Below are 22,686 nucleotides of genomic sequence, written 5' to 3' on the forward strand. Positions count from 1 at the left end.
AAGATGTTCTGTGTAGCAACACAATGGTGTTTTCATTTTTCGTTTTTATTACAGTTTTTCTCTGTCAAAAGGTTTTAGCTTTGAAGCACAGTGTCAGCTATGCACGTGTTGAATGTAGTAAATATAGTGATTATTAGGCAAATGGCATTAAGGAACTGGTGTCCAAATAGCATGATGCATATGATTATTAAATAAATATAACAGTGAATTAAAAAAAATCGGCTCTGCCCTGGTAATTTGCAATAATTACAAAATTATTAATAATTTTGCAGATGCTAGATGACATGCTATAAAAGTTTGTAAAAGGTGAATTCACACTGGAACATACAAACACACACACATAAATAAATCTTGGATTGAAAGATACTATAATGGCACTGTACATTAACTGCAATCAAGTGACATGTGACTAAGACAAGTATTTAATATTTCTGCCTCATTTCAACCCAAAATTATTGTAATCCAAATGTGATTCATGGAAAATGAAGACCCAGAATAATTGACAGAACTTTTGATTCTTTCTTGTGTCCCAGTTTATTCATTACAATAAGCCATCTCTGTACAGCCTACAGCTGAAAGAAACTTTGAGAACAAAACAGCTTACATCTGTTTTTCCTTACATTAACAAATTAAAAAAATCTTAATGCGTGGGGGTTGCGTTCCAGAGCCACCCGCGAAATAAGAAAATCCGCGAAGTAGAAACCATATGTTTATATGGTTATTTTTATATTGTCATGCTTGGGTCACAGATTTGCGCAGAAACACAGGAGGTTGTAGAGAGACAGGAATGTTATTCAAACACTGCAAACAAACATTTGTCTCTTTTTCAAAAGTTTAAACTGTGCTCCATGACAAGACAGAGATGACAGTTCTGTCTCACAATTAAAAGAATGCAAACATATCTTCCTCTTCAAAGGAAACAGAGAGTAAAGCAAACAAATCAATAGGGCTGTTTGGCTCTTAAGTATGCGAAGCACCACCGGTACATAGCTGTTGAAGGCGGCAGCTCACACCCCCTCCGTCAGGAGCAGGGAGAGAGAGAAACAAAGTCAAAAATCAATACGTGCCCTTTGAGCTTTTAAGTATGCAAAGCACCATGCAGCATACTTAAAAGCTGCACACAGAAGGTAGCAACGTGAAGATAATCTTTCAGCATTTTTAGACGAGCGTCCGTATTGTCTAGGTGTGCGAACAGCCCCCCTGCTCACACCCCCTACGTCAGGATCACAGATAGTCAGCGCGAGAGAGAAAGAAAAGTAAGTTGGGTAGCTTCTCAGCCATCTGCCAATAGCGTCCCTTGTATGAAATCAACTGGGCAAACCAACTGAGGAAGCATGTACCAGAAATTAAAAGACCTATTGTCCTCAGAAATCCGCGAACCAGCAAAAAATCCGTGATATATATTTAAATATGCTTACATATAAAATCCGCGATAGAGTGAAGCCGTGAAAGGCGAAGCGCGATATAGCGAGGGATCACTGTAAACAGTATATATATATATATATATATATATATATATATATATATATAAAAATTAAAGGAACACTTTGAAAACACATCAGATCTCAACGGGAAAAAAAATCTTGCTGGATATCTCTTCTGATATGGACTGGGTAATGTGTTAGGAACGAAAGGATGCCACATCGTTTGATGGAAATGAAAATTATCAACCTACGGAGGGCTGAATTCAAAGATACCCCGAAAATCAAAGTGAAAAAATGATGCTGCAGACTAGTCCATTTTGCCAAAATTTCATTTCATCAACTCCAAATGTTTATGGGGGCCGGGGGATGTGGCGGGGGCGCATGGACCAAGGCATCACTGAGCTCCTGGAGAGTCTAAGGTGCAACCTGGCGGCGTCGGATGGACTGAAACATACTGTCCTAGAGGTGTTCTATTGGATTTAGGTCAGGCGAGTTTGGGAGCCAGTCAATGGTATCAATTCCTTCATCCTCCAAGAACTGCCTGGATACTCTCGCCACACGAGGCCGGGCATTGTTGTGCACCAGGCGGAACCCAGGACCCACTCCACCAGCATAGGGTCTGACAATGGGTCCAAGGATTTCATCCCAATACCTAATGGCAGCCAAGGTGCCGTTGTCTAGCCTGTACAGGTCTTTGCGTCCCTCCATCGATATGCCTTCCCAGACCATCACTGACCCACCACCAAACCGGACATGCTGAACGATGTTACAGGCAGCATAATGTTCTCCACGGCTTCTCCAGATCCTTTCATGTCTGTCACATGTGCTCAGGGTGAACCTGCTCTCATCTGTGAAAAGCATTGGGCGCCAGTGGTGGACCTGCCAATTCTGGTAATAATAATAATAATAATACTACATTTTATTTATACAGCGCCTTTCCCATGCTCAAGGCACTTACACAATATAAGAAAGAATGGCAGGGTATACAGCTGAAGGCCCTGTCACCCATGGAGTGTACATTAGTGTGGGGTACAACAAGATTGCCAGAATCAGGACCTTAGTGGGTGGACAGGCACATAGTGTTGGAGAAGGTCACTGATGTAGTTTAGCGCGAGGTTATTTAAGGCTTTGTAGGTTATTAGTAGGATTTTATATTCGATTCTGTAAGACACAGGGAGCCAGTGAAGGCGGAGCAGGATGGGTGTGATGTGCTCGCTGCTGCTGGTTCGAGTAAGGATTCTTACAGCTGAGTTTTAAACAAGCTGGAGCTGTGATAGAAGATTAGAAGGGGCACCTGCCAGTAAGGAATTACAATAATCGATGCGGGATGTGATAAAAGCATGGACAAGCTTCTCAGCATTAGAGAAGGAGAGGAAGGAGCGAACACGGGATATGTTAAGGAGGCGAAAGTAAGAAAGTTTCTTAATGTGATTTATGTGGGTGGAATAAGAGAGGGAGGAATCAAAAATGACACCAAGATTTTTTACAGAAGAGGCAGGTCTGATGAGATAGACTGGGAAGGAGCTCAGTTTATTAAGTTGCATTTTAGTCCCAATTTGCAGGAGTTCAGTTTTGTTGCAATTTAATTTTAAAGAGTTCTGCTCCATCCAGGTTTTAATTTCACTAAGGCAGGTTGTGAGCTGAGAAAGCTCTGATGAAGTTCCACTTTTAACATTGAAGTAGAGTTGAGTATCATCTGCATAAAAATGATAACCCAGTCCATAGCTATGGATAATATGGCCAAGGGGAAGCATGTAAATGCAGAAAAGCAGAGGACCGAGGATACAGCCCTGAGGGACTCCTTGTGTGACTGGCGCTGAGCTGGATCTGCTGTTGCCAAGACTAACAAACTCTTGCCTATCAGTCAGATAGGACTTGAACCACTGGAGGGCAGTGCCAGAGATACCAAACATATTCTCCATTCTGGACTGTAGAATGTCGTGTCTGACCGTGTCAAATGCTGCACTGAGGTCTAATAGAATTAATATGCTGGTTTGTCCAGAGTCTGCTGCCATAAGCAAATCATTGGTTACCCGTAGCAGAGCAGTTTCACAGCTGTGCCGCATCCTGAAACCAGACTGAAAGGGTTCCATCAAGTTATTACAGGTTAAGTAATTGGTAAGTTGGGAAGCTACAACACGCTCAAGAACTTTTGACAGGAAAGGTAAGTGGGAAATAGGTCGGAAATTGTTAAGATTGTCAGCATCAAGACCAGACTTTTTTAACATTGGGGTTACAGAAGTGATTTTAAAAGTGAGCGGCACAGAGCCAGTGTCAAGGGATAAGTTTATTATTGTAACAGTTGGGATTATGGCATGAAGGCAGGATTTAAGTAGTGTGGTGGGGATGGGGTCCAGTACACAAGTAGTCAGCCTCATCTTACAAATCAGGTCATTAACAAAAGCAGATGTGACTGGCGAGAACTTAGAGAAGGAGCTGGATGGAGTGGGAAAACAGGGAGAGATATAAACAGATGATGTATTTATGTTAGTTGAATTATTTAGATCTTTAATTTTGTTATGGAAAAAGTGGAGGAATTCCTCACAGACTTCAGTAGAAGAGGTCCTTGGGCCAGATGCGGGTTCGAGTAGTTTATTAACTACAGAGAACAAAACCCTTGGGTTATCGTGGCCATTTTCTATTATTCTGCCATAATGGGTGTTCTTGGCAGAAGTCAGTGCTTCTGTGTAAGCTCTTTGGTGGTCAGAGAAAGCCTGGATGTGCACGGTGAGGCCAGTCTTACATGACATTCTCTCAAGGCGTCTGCCAGCTGCTTTCATAGATCGCAATTCTGAATTATACCAAGGAGCTGAACGTTTAAAGGAAACCGTATGTTTTAAAGGAGCTGTTTTATCTAATGCTGAATGAAGGGCTGAGTTATAGTGGTCAACAAGACTATCTAGTGTTGACGGAATAGGTGCAGATAGTAAAAGATCAGAAATGGATCCAGAAAGGATACAGGGACAGATATTTTTAAGGTTTCTGTAAGAAATTTGGCGTTTACAGGTAAGAGGAGGGAAAGGCAGTGAAACAGTGAAAAATACTGCTTTATGGTCAGAGAGTCCCAAAATCACTGCTATAAATGTTGGTAACAGATAGTCCAGAAGTGCAGATCAGGTCCAGTATATGACCACCAGAGTGGGTGGGAAAATCAACATGTTGTGTCAAGTCAAAACAGTCCAGTAAGGATAGGAATTTATTTCTCAGTTTAGATGTGGGGATGTCAATATGGATGTTCACCGAGATGGATAATTCTCTGAGAGTAAGAGCTTAGGTGGGTCAAAAGTTCAATCAGATCGGATAAGAAGGATGCATTGTATTTTAGGGGACGATAAAGAACAATGAGCGAGACAGGACCTGATTCCGTTATTAGTTGAAGAGCCAGGCACTCAGAAGACAATGGACAGTCAATTGGGATTCGTTTGATGTTTATGGTATTCTATAGCAAATGCCAATCGAGCTCCATGGTGCCAGACAGTGAGCACAGGGCCCACTAGAGGATGTTGGGCCATCAGGCCACCCTCATGATGTCTGTTTCTGATTGTTTGGTCAGAGACATTCACACCAGTGACCTGCTGGAGGTCATTTTGTAGGACTCTAGCAGTGCTCATCCTGTTCCTCCTTGTCCAAAGGAGCAGATACCGGTCCTTGCTGATGGGTTAAGGACCTTCTACGGCCCTATCCAGCTCTCCTAGAGTAACTGCCTGTCTCTTGGAATCTCCTCCATGCCCTTGAGACTGTGCTGGGAGACACAGCAAACCTGGCAATGACATGTATTGATGTCCCATCCTGGAGAAGTTAGACTACCTGTGTAACCTCTATAGGGTCCAGGTATCACTGACCATAGCCAAATGCAAAACAAGTGACAAAACAGTTAGAAAAGACGAGGAGAGAAAAATGTCATTGGCCTCCACCTGTTAAGACATTCCTGTTTTAGGGGTCGTCTCATTGTTGCCCCTCTAGTTCACCTGTTGTTAATTTCATTAACATCAAAGCAGCTGAAACTGATTAACAACCCCCTCTGCTACTTAACTGACCAGATCAATAGCCCAGAAGTTTCACTGACTTGATACTATACTCTGATTAAAAAGAGCAGAATAAATATATATATACACACACATACACACAGAGATCTCACTTTATGATCTCATTTACACCATGTTTGAGAAATACTGACAGAAGTTATTTTTGATATAAACTACTCATAAATTACACTACAAATACAAAGTTAAATTCTACTGTCGCAATTTAATTTGTCATAAATAAAAAGTGTCTTTCTTTTTCATACAAGATTGAAATAAATACAAAACATTAATTTTACAAGTATATTATATCTAAAACAGAAAGGGAATCAACAATGGGAAAGCAACAAAGTAATTTAAAATACCTTATTCAACAAGACAGATAATTTACTGTTAGGAAAAACTGCAGCTGAAAAATCAAGTTTACTTTGCAATGCACTTTTTAGCAGATGTATCTTTTACTGTAGTAGGGCTTAAAGGACTTCATAGCATAATGGACTTAATTTAACAAAGTTTAAAGAAGGTGTTACATGTCCTGAAGCAAAAACCTTGAAAACCTTTAAGAAATACCTGGATGAGATATTGCGACACCTTAGCTATTAGTTAAACAAACAAGCTTGATGGAGTGGTCTTTACTCATTTGTCAAATTTCTTATCTTTATTTTTCAGGATGTGATATTTTTCATTTATAATACATTAATTTAAACATCATTTTTATAACAATATTCCTTGAACATGTTACTTACTAATGTGATTTACTAGTCTGTCTTATTATGTTCAATAGTCCTGGTGCTGCCCAGCAAAATTAATTATGCAAGAGGATCTTTTCTCGTATGTAATGTATCTGATATGCTAACGTCTTATTAACTTTTTTTTGATGTCCATAATAAGCAAGGAATGATTTAAATAATTATGCAGTTTTTCTTGCAGTTAATAAATGGACTCTAATCAGAAAGCCAATCTATTTTGTAAAGATTAACTTTGTGAAAACTGGCATATACATTGTTAAGTTTGGAGAGAAGATCATATTTTTCCATTGTTCTTGTGGTTAACGATATCTTCATGTGTAAAACATGAAATATTTACTCCTTTATACCAAAAAATGTAAATTGAAAATAGATGCAAGACGATCTCATTTAATTTTCAAGGTACACTAAGTTAATAAAGTTGACTTGTAAACATGTATTCTTTACATTCCACATAGCAGGCAAAGTGGTCCTCATAAATTTAGTGATTAAGAGAGTAGGAACAAACATAACATAAAGCCATCAATACATTTTGCAAAACAAACTTATGTGGTTGTCTACTGCCTTATTCAAAATGCTATTCAGTTATGGCACTGTATAGGCCCCTACAGAGTGAGGACATAACTCCATCATAGGATTACAATTAATTGTCACAATAAGTTCCACAGGTAACTACATCTTGCTGCACTCGTGTTATTTGTAAGAACGTGTCTTCTGAAAAAAGTATTGCTTAAAAATTTCAACTGCTTTATGAGACTTGACAGTGAAGAATTTGTTCTTAAAACTATTCACAAAACCCAGTTTGTATCTAGACAATGTGCTGAAGAAAAGTACTAATTCAAAACATTTGAAAATTTAAGCACCCAATGGCTATCCACTGAGGAGTGCACTACATGAAGAATGAATAAACACAAGGCTTTTTACTGAGCCTGGCCCTACACTGTTATTCATGAAACTGCAGGAACCATCATTTTCATAATAACAACGAATACCTTATCAGTCTGCTAGTTAAGCTTTCCTAGCTAAGTGTTTTCACCACTGTAAAATGAACTTGGAGGTTGGTTATAAACAAATAACCCAAGTTCAGAGGAAGTAAATTTTTAAAGAACAACTTTGAAGAAAAAATTGTGTGAAAACATAAAAGTAAACTACCTAAACTACATGAGAACATTAGAACAATCTAGAGAAGAACAGGCCATTCGGCCCAACAAAGCTCATCGGTGCTATCCACTTAATTCTTCTAAAAAAAAAACTTCAAGTTTTGAAAGTCCCTAAAGTCTCACTGTCTACCATTCTACCTGGTAGCTTATTCCATGTGTCTCTGGTTCTCTGTGTAAAGAAAAACTCATTTTAAAATAACCGCCTAGATCCACTGTACTAATTCCCTTCATAATTTTGTCAACTCTTAATCTTCTTTTGCTTAAACTGATAAGGCTCAGTTCTTTTAAGCTTTCTTCGTAATTCATCCCCTGCAGCCTTGGAATGAGCATAGTCGCTCTTCTCTTAACATTTTCTAATGCTGCTTTGTATTTTTTGTAGCCTGGAGACCAAAACTGCACACAGTACTCCAGATGAGGCCTCACCAGCGTGTTACAAAGCTTGAGAATAACGTCCTTGAACTTGCACTCCACACATCAGGGCGCTATATAACCTGACATTCTGTTAGCCTTCTTAATGGCTTCTGAACACAGTCTGGCAGTTGATAGTGTAGAGTCCACTATGACTCCTAAATCCTTCATCATAAGGTGTACTCTCGATGTTCAGACCTCCCATTGAGTTTTCAAACCTAATATTTTTACTTCCTAAATGTAATACTTTACATGTACTGACATTAAACTTCTTCTGCCACAAATCTGCTGAAGCCTGTATGCAGTTCAAGTCCCTCTGTAATGATTTAATGGATTCCAGATTATCTACCAATCTTGGTATCTGCAAACTTAACCAGCCTGTTACTTAAATTCCTATCTAATATATATATATATATATATATATATATATATATATATATATATATATATATATATATTAAAAATAGCAGCAGCCCCAGCACTGACCCCTGTGGAACACCATTCTTAACATCGGCCAATTCTGATGAGGTTCCTCACACCATCACCCTCACACTCAATTCTACACCCATTTAACAACATCATCCTGAACTCCCATTTCTTTTAGTTTGATGCTCAACCTCATATGTGGCATCTTATAAAATCTTTCTGAAAGTCAAGATAAATAACATTATAAGCTCCACTTTGATAATACCCTATTGTTCCTTCCTCATAGAATTCCAGCCATGTTAGTAAAACATCACCTTACTCCTCTGAACCCATGCCGACTGTTAAGAAAAACACTCCTGTACTTGTCATGTGCTGCTCAATCTTATCCTTAATAATTCTTTCCTTTAATTTTCCTGTGATGCAGGTTAAGCTTGCTGGCCTATAGTTGCTTAGATTTGTCACCCTTTAAATATAATAGGTTAATACTTAACATTTTTAACATTTTCCAGTCCCTCAAAATTTCCCCAGTGTACAGTGACTTCCTAAAAATGTGTGTCAAGGGTTTATATCTGTATTCGCTAACCTCCTTAAGAACTCAAGGGTAAATATTATCCGGTCCTGGAGATTTGTTTAATTTCAGCCTATTTAATCTGAGCAGCACTTCTCCCTCTACAATTTCATGACATGACACAACATAAAACATAACATAACATAATCTACATATCCATAGTCTACTTTTAATTTTAACCAGAAAGGCACCATCTGCATATAATGTATTGCTATTTCTTAAAATATAAATTTAAAGCTGGAAGTATGTGTACCACGTACTCCTAAAAATAAATAATTTTGTCTGGGTTTAGTTGGATGAGAGGTTTAGGCATGTAAGAACTAAAATTGAAACAGTAATTGCAGGCATTGTAGACGCCTCTTTATTGTTAATATGTACATATCCTTTGAACAATTACAGGACAGCCAATGAGAATGTCAAATTTAATTGCCCCTGTGCCACACCTCATTGCCCTACCCTCACAAATCACTGTAGTCTTATTTTTTAATTTTGCTTTTCACAGCTACTACAGTTCCAAAAACAACCACCAGATGGGCAATAGCTTCCAGTAAAAACCTAGCACAATTAATGATAACCATTATAATATAATTAATCACGGGCTTCAGGTGCTGTACCCTCCAATTACGGGTGCTACAATGCCCTTAGCACACCCCAAATTCCTGTGCTTTGAAGCACATATCACTTACTGATTTGAGTGATGTGAGACATTGCTATGAAGCATACAGCATAGTGCAAAATATTCTTGTACAAATAAAGTGCACCCTATATAGTGTTTATCAACAATGTAGTCACAAACAATAAACTCTTATCACATTGTCATTTTAACAATTTTTAAAAGAAACAAAAATGCCTCCCTGCAAAACTGTATTTTCAAGGTTGGGAAAACAGAAGGGCAGGTGGAGGCAAGACTCGCTATTACACAGTTAGCATTGGTAAATTACCATTACAATGACAGAATTTTTAGGCAAGTTAAAGGTGAACTTTGCTGAGAGGTTTGACAGCTTTGACATTTCTACTGAGGTCTTACAATTTTCAAAGAATCCGTTTACGATTGATGTGGAAGGTGAGTTTGCATCAAAAGCCAAACAGGTGCTTATGTCAAGTGATGAAGGTTCCCTTTAATTAGAACTGATAAGACTTGCAAGAATCATCTGAACTGAAACAAACACTTCGCTCTGTGAGGTGTGTACAATTTTGACAGAAGTGAAACAGGCTCAGTTCCCAAATGCTAAAAGGTTGGCTGTTTTGCTTCAAAATATGCTTACTATGATGTGCACATGCGAGTCAAGCTTGTAGCAAATGAATCCAATACTGTAAAAACAAACACCAGTTCCCACCTTACAAGCACTCACCTCCATCAATGTCTACAAATTGCTCTCTCTTCAAATTAACCTAACTTTAATGCTCTTGCAAAGTCAAGTAAGTGCAATTTTAGTCATTAGAAAATAAATATAGTACTGGTTGTTAAATGTGTACCATACATTAAAAAGATAAAAGAAAAAAAGTGTTAACTGATATTGGGAACATTTTGTTATTTAACATGTGGGCCTGTGGATGTACTCTGTTCTCTTAAAATTACAAGTAAATGCAACAAATGCATAAAATGTAATTATAACAAATGTAACAAAAAGTAATACTGTGTCAAGGGAGTGATAACAACATTTATTTATATAGCACATTTTCATACAAATAATGTAGCTCAAAGTGCTTGATAGCCCAGACCATTCTTAAATGGTATTCAAAGGTAAATTTGTGAGATTTTTTTTGTGGCTGCGTAATTCAAATCAATATAAAAAAAAAAAAAATAATAATAAAAAAATAAATACATTTTCAACATTAATGCCAATAAACACCCAGTGGCATACAGTGTTATATTTAGTGTTGTTCATCTCGTTTACATGTGAATGTTGAGAGCCAAGAATTATGCTTGGCCCTCCCAGCATTTAAAGGTAACGTCTTTGTGTATGCCATTTATGTGAACTGTATGTAGTAAATGTGCCTACCCATTTAAGTATATTACCCAAAGTGATGTGTAGCTCAACTTGACTGGTGATTTGAAGTGAACAGGAGGGTAGGACAGGAACAAACCACATCTTGTGCTATATGTGCTTGGCAGTGACCACGGTAGCATCAGTGAGCAATCAAGTAAAAAGCTGTACTGCTACTGAACGTTAACCTTACCAACGGATAAGAGACGGATAAATGTGCACAATTAATTTTATTTGTTACAAATTACATTTCATACTGAAGAGCTTAAACAACCAGAACATCTAATCAGTATTGGCATCTAAGGAAATTATCAGAATGTTTAATTATATGATTTGGTCTCATCCGTTATAGGAGATGGACGTCTGAAGCAGAGCTCCGCTAGCAGCGTCTTTATTTTCCCACGTATTTCATATTATTTAGAGGTAGCCTGTATTTAACCCGACCAAGGAACTTCCACTACGATATACAAGCATGAGTAACAAGAAGTCAGAAAGAACAGGAAAAGAAACTTAAAGCTGCATCAAAGTCTGGACAGACATCCGGCCCGAGTACAAGGTATGGCCTCTCAGAGACTGACCTGGAACAGGCAGACGAATGCGCAGATTTCCTAGGACCCCGCTCCATTGTATCGTCCCCAGTCGAGAGTGAAAATGGGAGAGAAGGTGCAAGTGATACAGGTCGCGATGGATCGCCGATTTCTGAGGATCTTTCGAGACTAGATGTGCTCTCATCTACTCATCGCGAGCCCGCAGCACCTGCTGTAACAGGAGCTGCATTTCCACTCGCGGAGCACGAAATCCGAAGCAAACTGTCCGAACTGAAAGAGATGATCGCTACACTGGCCACCGCCATGGCTACGGCCATAAATGAGCTTAAGAAGGATAACAAGAATGAGCTTTAGAAGGCTAACATTGAGCTTAAAAAGGATAACAAAGACCAGGAAACGCGTCTACTTAAACGTTTTGACGTGACCTTTGAAAGCATGTTGGAGAAATTAGAGGAACACATCGAAGAAAACAGATCCAATCTGAAAAAACTTGCCGATCAGATGAATGACGTTACAGATCAGCTGGAAGACGTTAAAGATCAGCTGGAAGACGTTAAGTAAGCATTCACCGCTCGAGCTGAAACAGTGGAACAACTGGCATCTAATGCCAATGAAAAAGCTACAGCTGCGAATTCTGAATGCAAAAAACTCGGAGACAGACTTGCGGCCCTGGAAGATGGGTGCAGTAGAAATAATATAAGAACTGAGGGTATACCTGAGAAACGAGAAAGCTCAAACCCAGTGAAATTTGCAGTAGAATTACTCTCTAAAATAATTGGAGATGATTTTAAACTCGACACTGAGACAGCAGCTGCTTATCGCATATACAGATCAAGCACCTTTAAACCTAGGTCTTTTATTGTCCGCTTCGAGCGATTACGATGTAAGCTTGATGTGATGGCACTTCTCAGACACAAGCAAGAGATTATATTTGAAAATAATCTTATTCGTATTTTCCCAGACTTCTCACTAGGGGTGGGCGGTATGACCAAAATTCTATATCACGGTATTTTTCTAAATTATCCCGGTTTCATGGTATTCGACGGTATTTTTTTCCCCATGCATGAGTGGATGTTAACCACATTTTCCACTGCAATTACTGGCTAAGAATAACCTATTCCACTGTCAAGAGTATTGTACATTGTACAAAAAAAACATTTTAATGTACACACAAGTATTAATACAGTTTTGCATTGCCCCATAAAGTGATAGTTTTCAAGGAGGTGGCACTAATGGAGAAGGTATCACATTGCATGACAGATGCAGTCAAAATATAGAACCTTTTTATTGAACAAATTTTGCAAAAACAAACTATAATTTTGACAACATATTTTCAACCATACAAAGAGGTATTTAGACTTAGTAAAATATCCAGAAGTGCTTGTCAAAAATTGTATTGCACCGAATATGTCTTAGAAAAGGAATAAATAGTAAAAATTTTTTGTAAACCAACTACACTTTATGTTAATGTTAACAATCTCTGTCCACTGACATGTTAAAGTGACTTTTTAAACAACTTTATCATCATTAAACTGCATAATATTTAAACTAATAAATAATAACAATAAAATAAATAATAGTATTATTACTGATAGTTGCACTATTACTTCAAGACTTCAAGCCCAGGTGCATTACACAGTATTCACCAAATTAAAATAAAATAAAACAAGTGCAACTTGATGATGACATCTTTACCAACTGAACCATCATTTAGGCAAACTGCATTAATATGGACCTTGCTTCAAGTTAAGCTATACTGGGAAGAAAAAAACAAACTATATGTCGAGAACAAAGTCAACATTTCCACTTTCGCCGTTTATGTCGAGATTAAAGTCGAAATTTCCACTTTATTCTCGCCGTTTATGTTGAGATTAAAGTCAACACTTCCACTTTATTCTCATAGTTTACTTCATAATTAAAGTAGAATGTCGTAAACTAAACTTCTTCCTAAAATCAATGTTTAATCAATTACTTAATTTACCCTGTCATAAATTAATGCAGCACATTAAATGCTTTGTGTTACGTTCCCCGACCCAGTGGTTAATCACTACGCTTCTTAAACTGACTTCATCCGCACTAAGAGAAGACAGCGATCACCATACAGAATCCATTCACTTCATGATATTCCTGCTTTCTGAAAATTTAGAATGCTAAGGTAAATGCTCGATATCATTTTCATGATGAAATGCATTAAAGCAGGTATTACACATGCACGGTAGTGAGGCGGTAGTGCTGCTCCCTCGCAGCAAGGGGTCCCCAGGTGTATGTTCAGTGTAGAGAACTTTATGGCAGGTGTGACGAGGCTCCAGAAAACTGGATGTATGAATAGCTATCGCACAGGTTTAACTTAAACATTGTGTAAATGTTGGGTTTGTGATCTGCTGGTCGGAGACACAAACACAGAATTCAATGCATGTTCTTCTGAGCAGGCTATCTTTATTGCATGCATGCTGTCTCTATCTGACGTAGGCTACCAAAACCCCAGTTCCTATCCTTCCTTTTTCTTTCACCACATAACCAATCACCACACGATAAACGTCTTTGTGAAATTAAAACTAGTTATAAACTTAGCCCACGGAGTGTTCAGAACTTTAAAAATATCTTCGTTATACATGTTTAATTATGCCATCCATTCAGAGTTGCGCCCATCTCTGAATGAGTCACCAGCACATCACAGGATGAATACAAGCAAAACATACACTAGCAGGGTCAATATAGCACAACAAAACCCCACATCCTACATGACTTTGAAAGGAAACTGAAGCACGCCAAGTAAACCCACCAGAAAAACATGCAAATGCAAGGCAGGCACGCCGCCGTGCCCCCATATGATTAATGCATGCTTTAATGCATTTCACCATGAAAATTATATTAAGTACAGTATTTATCTTAGCATTCTAAATGTTCAGAGAGCAGGAAGGTCATGAAGTGAATGTATTCTGTGCGGCGATTGCTGCCGGCGCCTCCTCTTAGTGCAAGAAGAAGTCAGTTTAAGAATCACTTAACTCTTTTAGGGCGGATGTCGACTTTTGTCGACAGGAGGGGTTGAAGGCTAATGTCGACAAAAGTCGACATCCAGGGATAGGGGGCGACAATCAGCTGTTAATGGCGACAAATCTCACTGTCACGTCACAGGCATTCCCTCTGTGCTTGGAGGAATGCTAGACTCGTTGACTCGGCAACTAAACCTTGCGTGTGCGTGAGTTGTGAAATGTAAACAATGGCAAGATGGCACCGACATGTGAAAAGGCAGCTAAGCAAGTGCAGAAAAGAAAACACTCGGCAGACGATGTTTTGCACATTATCGCGGAGTCGGACTCTTGATTTTTCAGAATCGGATTTTATTGGCAGTGATTAGGAGATCGAGCAAGAGAGTGAGAAGCAGGCATCAGCTGATCAGACACCAGCCGATGCCGCGCCAGCGGATCTGCTGCCAGTTGAGTGCCTTTGCGCAGCCGATGCATCTATGGCAAGGCTCGCATGGGATAAATACACAGACATTGATCCGTTGAGAGCCGATCTGGCTACTGGAGTTTACAAGACGGCATGGCTTGCTGTTGGACACAACAGATCACCAGCTGCTGTACTTCAGGCTGCTCTCTCCTGATGCTGCTTTTCAGCTACTGTCAGACGAGAACAACAGGTAGGCAGAGATTTTTTTTGAATCGCAGGCTGCGTTTACATCGCATTCTCGTTTTCAAAGTGGAAACCCACAACAAAAGACGAGATGAAGCGCGCTGTGGCATTACAAATAGAGATGGGACAGAACTGGTGATATAACTTCAGGGAGCATTGGTCCAAACGTGTTTTGTCCCCTGGTGGCTTTGGACAGGTTATGCAGCGTGGTGATAGGTACGTGCTGCTGCAAAGCTTTATTCACTTCTGTAATAAACAGAAGCAAATCCCATGGGGTGAGCCAGGCTATAATGCCATACATAAAGTTCATAAAGTTTCAGAAGATGAAAAGAGGTGACAATACGGTTTTCATGCAGGCAGAAAACTTGGTGGCAGTGGCATGGCACGATGGCAAATGGGTGACTTGTCTCTCTACAGTACACACTAACAATATATGTGAGAAAGTGCAGTAAGAGACAATTGAAAAATAGGCACCAAAGCAACACAAATTGTAAGGAGTGCAATGTGGCAATGACTGAAATTGGCTGCTTTGAGCGAGATCAGACTTTGCTGTGTAAAATGTATGTGATATGTATGTGAAATCATAGAGTATGCAGGCTCATACAACATGCAAGACAGTAACATTTGTCAAAAGTAAATATTTTTTGTTGATTTGATATGTTAAACAATTGCTTTGTGTTCTTTTTTAAAAAATGTTAGTTTTTGGAAAAATATTCAGCCCTGGGAGAAAAGAAACAAAAAAAAAATTAGCCCTAAAAGAGTTAACACAAAGCATTTAATGTGCTATATAACTTATGACGGGGTTTGAGAAAATCTAGTAAATTAAATATTCATTTTACGATGAAGTTTAGTTTACAATGTTCTACTTTAATGACAAATTACGAGAATAAAGTCAACATGTCGACTTTATTCTCGTCATAAGCGTCAAGATTAAAGTGGAAATGTCGAGAATAAAGGCAACATGTCGTCACACTATTACACAGTACCCAGGTACATTACACTGTATTGAAAACAAATAAAACAAGTACAACTTGGCTTGCAGTATTATCCAGTAGTATAGAAACAGTATTTACACATCTGACCTTTTAAAACTAAAGCATCTCCAGGCGACAGACGTGACTCTTTTTTTTCGGCTCTCTGTCTATTTTCACCGTGCGGCATACCTATGCTACCGCCCACTATTTGGTGGTGTAGCAGTGAAAAAGAGCCCTAGTGCAACAAATCTGTGTTTAGCGGTGTAGCAGTGAAAAAGGTCCCCACTTGAACAGTTTCCCGCTGCGCCACGTTCTGAACGTCGTTTAGGCAATTTAAACTGGTGTTGCGGTATAAGAAAAATCCATATCATTAAAAAAATAAAAAACGGTTTTCGGTATGAACCGGTATACTGCCCAGCACTACTTCTCACCATTAGCAGCTGCAAAACGCGCAGCCTACTTTAACATTAAAAAGTTGCTACAGAAAGCCGATAACAAATCCAGCCTCTTGTATCCCACCAAACTGAAAGTGGAAGTTCAAGACCAATATTATGTATTTTCAAACAAGGAGGAAGCTGAAAAGGAACTAAAGAAGCTGTTTCTGACACTCTTTTGAAAGTTAATAAGGAGCCGTATTCTGTCATGGAATGGGAAGGACCTATCATCTGCTGTCGGATCCTCTTTTAAAGAGACTGGTATTATAATTATACATCCTTTTCTTTACTTGGACACAATATGTTTAAGTCTTAATTACAGTTAATTACAGTTATAGACGTGAGTGTGTGAAAGTGTGGAAGTAATTAAAGTAGGGTTTGATCTTTCTTTTTTTTTTACTACCTTAAAGTAGACTGTTTAACATCATACCCTTGGTTTATTGCTATTCTACTATTACATTAGGATTTACTATGTTTATCCTAGACCACTTTTTAAAATCATTCCCAGGGTTCATTATTTTATTATCTTAATATCTTAAAATTGATGAAGATTATTTTAAGCTTAAAGACTGTTAATGATTATATTTTTGGCATATAGTATTTAGACTTCAGCTGCAACAAATATCTCTACTCTGTTTTAATTCTCCAACGGTGCTGTGGGGTGGGGTTGCTTTGTTTTGGATGTGCTCTGTGTTTTTGTATGTCAGAGGACTGGGACATTGCTAAGTGGGATCAAGCCTCATGTGGGGAGGCAAAATGGGGGGGGGGGGAGATAAAGGGGGGAGAGAAGGAGAGCAGGCTATATCTAATCTATTCTTCTAATCCTTATAACTATAAATATCAAAGCAACAATGGGCTATATGGCAATAACTCATGGGGAATTTTGAAATTAAGATTAAAACTGCCTCACTACCAGTTAAGAATATAAAATGACATTAAAAACTCAGAATCAATGTCTCCATGATGAGACAGTTAACTTTGTGAGCTGGAATGTTAAAGGCCTGAATCACGAATTAAAGAGAAAGAAAGTATGCTCTCACCTAACAGGCTTAAACGCTAAAATAGTATTTTTACAGGAGACCCACTTACTAAGCAAGGATCAGTTCAGACTGCAAAAAGACTGGACTGGCCAAATGTTCCACTCTAGCTTTATAAAGAAAACTAGAGGTGTGGGAATTCTCATACACAGAACAGTCCCATTTGTAGCATCAGATGTAGTATCGGACCCCGAAGGGAGATATGTGATGGTCATGGTCAACTTATTTAACAGTAAAATGATTTTGATAAATGTTTATGCACCCAATGTCGATGATAAAGAATTCATGCAAAATCTATTTGCATCCATTCCCCATGTGAACACTCATAAAATTATAATGGCTGGGGACTTTAATTGTGTTTTAAATCTACTCTTAGATAGGACTCTTGTGGCAGGGGGGACATCTAACACTGCAAAGACAATTACACAGTTTTTACCTGACCACAACTTATCAGACCCCTGGAGGTTTCTTAACCCAAACTCAAGAACATATTTGTTCTACTCACCAGTGCATCATAGCTACTCAAGAATTGATTATTTTTTTTTATAGATAATAATTTCCTGCCTACGATTAAATTGTGCAAATACGACACAATTGTTATCTCCAACCATGCCCCTCTAGTCTTGGAGCTAAAATCATTAAGCCCCTCACACTCACCTCGTAGATGGCATCTTAACCCTCTTCTATTAGCAGACGAGAACTGCACAGAATTTATATCCAAACAAATCAGCTTCTTCCTAGAGACAAACACACCCACAGAGGTTTCTGCAGGAACACTCTGGGAAACTCTAAAGGCCTTCTTAAGAGGACAGATTATTTCATATCTTTCCCACAGAAATAAATTAGAAACCAAGAAAATGTCAAAGCTAAGAAGCGAAATTACTAAAATAGATGAAGAACAAGCCAGGCGTCCAAGTGAAGCTCTTCACAGGAAAAGGCAGGCCCTGCATACAGAACTCAACATCTTGACAACTAAAGAAACTGAACAACTTATTTATAATTCAAGACATCATTACTATGAACACGGAGAAAAAGCTAATCAGCTTTTAGCTCAACAAATTCACAAACAAGAAGTCCGCAATGCAATACCAGTAATCACCAACACGAATGGAGAAGAAATCTTTGACCATAAAAATATAATGCACACATTTAGAGATTATTATAAATCCTTATATTCTACTGAGTTCAAAGAAGACAACACACAATCTAATGCATTTCTGGATACATTACAGACACCACAAATAGATGCTTTAAGTGCTGAGGAACTGGATAAACCTCTGACGCTATCAGAATTACTAGATGCTATAAAATCATTTCAAAGCGAGAAATCAGCAGGCCCTGATGGTTACTCTGTAGAATTTTATAAGAAATTCTCCACTCAGCTAGCTCCCCTCTTATTGGCAACACTTACAGAAGCTAGAGACAACCAAATACTACCTCAAACATTTCGTCAAGCATTAATCACCGTCTTTCCTAAACAAAATAAGGACTTGTTACAATGTGCATCATATAGACCAATTTCACTCCTGAATAATGATGTTAAGATACTCTCAAAAATTCTAGCTAGAAGGATGGAGAAAGTGCTGCCCTCGGTAATATCATAGGATCAAACTGGATTTATTAAAGGCCGACACCTATCTTTTAATCTCTGACACCTGTTTAATGTAATATATTCACCAGCAAAATCAAACACCCCAGAGATATTACTATCATTAGACGCAGAAAAAGCATTTGATATGATTGAATGGAACTACCTTTTCATTGCATTGGAGAAATTTGGGTTTGGCCCGAATATTTGTGCATGGACCAAACTACTGTATACCAATCCAGAAGCTTCAGTTTGTATTAACAACATCTGTTCAGACTACTTTAAGCTAGAACGTGGCACCAGACAAGGATGTCCCTTGTCACCACTGCTGTTTGCAATCGCCATTGAACCACTGGCAGTTCACTGTCGAAATTCTTATCAGATAAAGGGGATTATCAGAGAAGGACTGGAACAGAACATTTCTCTATATTCAGATGATATGGTTTTATATATATCAGACCCAGAAAACACTGTGCCTGCAGTTTTAACAGCACTCACAGAATTTCAAAAGATATCTGGTCTCAGAATTAATCTGAATAAAAATATACTCTTTCCAGTGAATTCACAAGCATATAATATTAGATTTGACACCCTACCTTTTACCATAGCAGATCAGTTTAAATACCTAGGGGTAAATATCACAAGTAAACATAAAGCTCTTTATCAACAAAATTTTGCCGTCTGTATGGAAAAAATTAAGCAAGACTTGCATAGATGTTCAACCCTTCATCTCACTCTAGCCGGAAGAATTAACGTTGCTAAGATGAATATCCTTCCTAAACTTCTTTTGTTATTTCAAAACATTCCAATATATATCAATAAATCGTTTTTTTAAGCAATTAGATTCAACAATAACCTCATTCATTTGGAACTCAAAACACCCACGAATCCGAAGAGCGACCCTACAAAGACCTCAGGCGGAAGGTGGCATGGCTTTATCTAATTTTCAGTTTTATTACTGGGCAGCAAACATACAAGCCATAAAAACCTGGACACAAAAAAACGAACATACACAGGCTTGGTACGCAATAGAAGTAAAATCCTGTAGTAGTTCTTTATACTCCCTGCTCTGCTCTCTAATAAATGCAAGTTATCGCAAATATACTAATAACCCAATTGTGCTTGACTCACTCAGAATATGGAACCAACTTAGAAAGCATTTTAAGATGGAAAATCTTTTATCCGTGGCACCTCTGCAAGAGAACCACCTCTTTCACCATCGCAAACATATCCAGTTTTTAATACCTGGATAAGATTTGGGATTAAAATGCTCAGAGATCTTTATATAGACAACATATTTGCATCTTTTGAACAATTACGTTCCAAATTCAACCTCCCAGCTACACATTTCTTTCAATATCTTCAAATTAGAAACTTTGTTAAACAGAAACTGCCCGATTTTCCCCACCTCATCCACCATGCTGGAAAAAATACTGCTCAAATTCAAGGAATTAAACACCATTTCCACATTATATAAAATCTTATTAGAGTCCCTACCTTTCAAAGACCCAAGAGGACATTGGGAAAAAGATCTCTTAATCAATATATCAGAAAAGGAGTTTAAGGTAGCAATGCAGAGAATACACTCGAGCTCCATATGTGCAAAGCATAGAATTATTCAACTAAAAATTATATATCAAGCTCATTTATCTCGCTTAAAACTGTCCAAAATGTTTCCAGGGCAAGATCCAACCTGCAAACGCTGTAACCAAGCTCCTGCCTCATTGGGTCACCTTTTGGGCCTGCACCAAACTAACATTGTTTTGGACCAAAATTTTTAAGTGCCTTGGGGTCACAATTCCTCCTAATCCATTAACAGCTCTGTTCGGTGTTCTTCCAGACGGAGTTGAAGTGGAGAAGGACAAGCAAACGGTGATTGCATTCACTACACTTGTGGCACGCAGACTTATTTTGTTAAATTGGAAGAATCCTAACTCTCCTCTGATAAGTCAGTGGGAAACCGATGTTTTATATTATTTGAAATTGGAAAAAATCAAATTCTCAGTTAGAGGATCTGTACAGAATTTTTTCAAAACCTGGCAGGGTCTAATCAATAATATTTTAGAATAAGAGAAATAATTATTACCGCTTTATTTCCCTTCTCCATTTTTTTATTTTTTATTTACCTATATATATTTCTTCCTTTCTTTTGTTAATTTTTGCCCTATTAAAAAGCCATAAGCAATTCTCCTTTGGCTAAGCTCTCCTTCTCAAGGGTGGGGTTTGATTTGTCTTTAATTCTTTTTTGTTATGAATTAATCTATATTGTATGGAATGATTACAATAAAATTAATAAATAAAAAAAAGAATGTTTAATTATACTGTGATATGGATTTTTGGACAAATATATGCAAAACATTTATTACATACTGTAGCTCCAAAGTCCAAGTAATCTACTACTACTAATATTTTTGTAGTGTTATGGTCATAGCAACAACCATTTAAACTTTCTTTAAAATTCTGCTTGGATCAGTTTTACACTGATGATTTTGTTAATTAGTAATGCTTACAAGTTTGAATGAATTGGCGACAATAATATAAATTGCAACTATCTGAATAGTTAATTGCCTATAAATAGGTGTCTGGCACTGTTCACTATTTGTTTTAATGCAAAATGGATACTATCTTTTTCATTTTCAAAACAAATACAATGCTATTAATACAGAACATAATACATTCTACTGCTCTCTAGCCAAAATAAAAATAGGACATGGAAAGAAGATGCTTTGTCTGCAATTCTTGGAAATACAAACAAATGTGTTCAGAATACAGTCAAAACAACCAAAGGTTGGTAAATACTATAATAGCAATGGCAATGTCCATCATGTTTAAAGTGTACAAACGGTTCCCTTGGCACTAGTTTATCTCTTTGCTTCCCACAGCACAGCCTTGCTGGAAAAATCAACATTTTTTTACCGCAAGGAAAACATTTTCCAGTAACATGTTGGAAAATGCCTGGTACCTTTGAATCACCTTTAATTCATATACCGATTTAAATTAAACATATACAGGTATTGTGTATATATATGTGCTCATCAAATGTATATTTAATTGGTTCCAATAAATTAGGTTGTTAAGACTTGTTCTTTGAGTAACAGATTAATAAGTTTATCAATGTGCAATAATAAATGACAGTATGTTCAAGGTCTAAAAAAAAACAAACAAAAACAATAAAGCATAGATAATCAGATATTACAACTTTCTTCTCAACTACTTTGGTAATTTACAAATGCTTTTCCTTTAATTTTGTGCTCGAATAAAACAAAAAATTCTCATTTTAATTCCAAATTCAATATTTTATGTAATTTTATGTATGGTCAAGATAATTGTTTAAATGAAATGTATCCAGATAGATAATATTAACCAACCCAGTACTTTGTATGGCTTTGGTGGGTTTAAAATGTCGTCATCTTACATGTGATAACAGTTAAGATTAGCAGTGTACATAATCAATGTCCAGTATATTCATGCTTAAAAATGATGGTTGTGAATAATCATTTACAATAGTTAGTGTATTGGACATTAAGCAACATATCATGCAATCAATCAGAACATAGAAGTATTAACAAGCACACTATCTTGTTTTCTATGTCCCTGTATGCCGTGCAACACAAAACCAAATGTGAACCCTTTTTAAAAGTAAAGACTTAATTTGACAAAAATCAGTTTTTTTGAAATTGATATTAATAACATTGAAATGTTTAAATGAAAACAGGCCACTCAAAAC

General features: G+C 37.6%; 1 protein-coding gene across 2 annotated transcripts in view; it reads right to left on the reverse strand.

Annotated features, from left to right (window-relative positions):
• The window catches only part of cog6 (component of oligomeric golgi complex 6), a 233,672-nt gene that overhangs the window by 17,733 nt on the left and 193,253 nt on the right, over positions 1–22,686 (reverse strand). The window lies entirely within an intron of this gene.

The sequence above is a fragment of the Erpetoichthys calabaricus genome, chromosome 4 (genome assembly GCF_900747795.2).
Source record: "Erpetoichthys calabaricus chromosome 4, fErpCal1.3, whole genome shotgun sequence".
Lineage (NCBI taxonomy): Eukaryota > Metazoa > Chordata > Cladistia > Polypteriformes > Polypteridae > Erpetoichthys > Erpetoichthys calabaricus.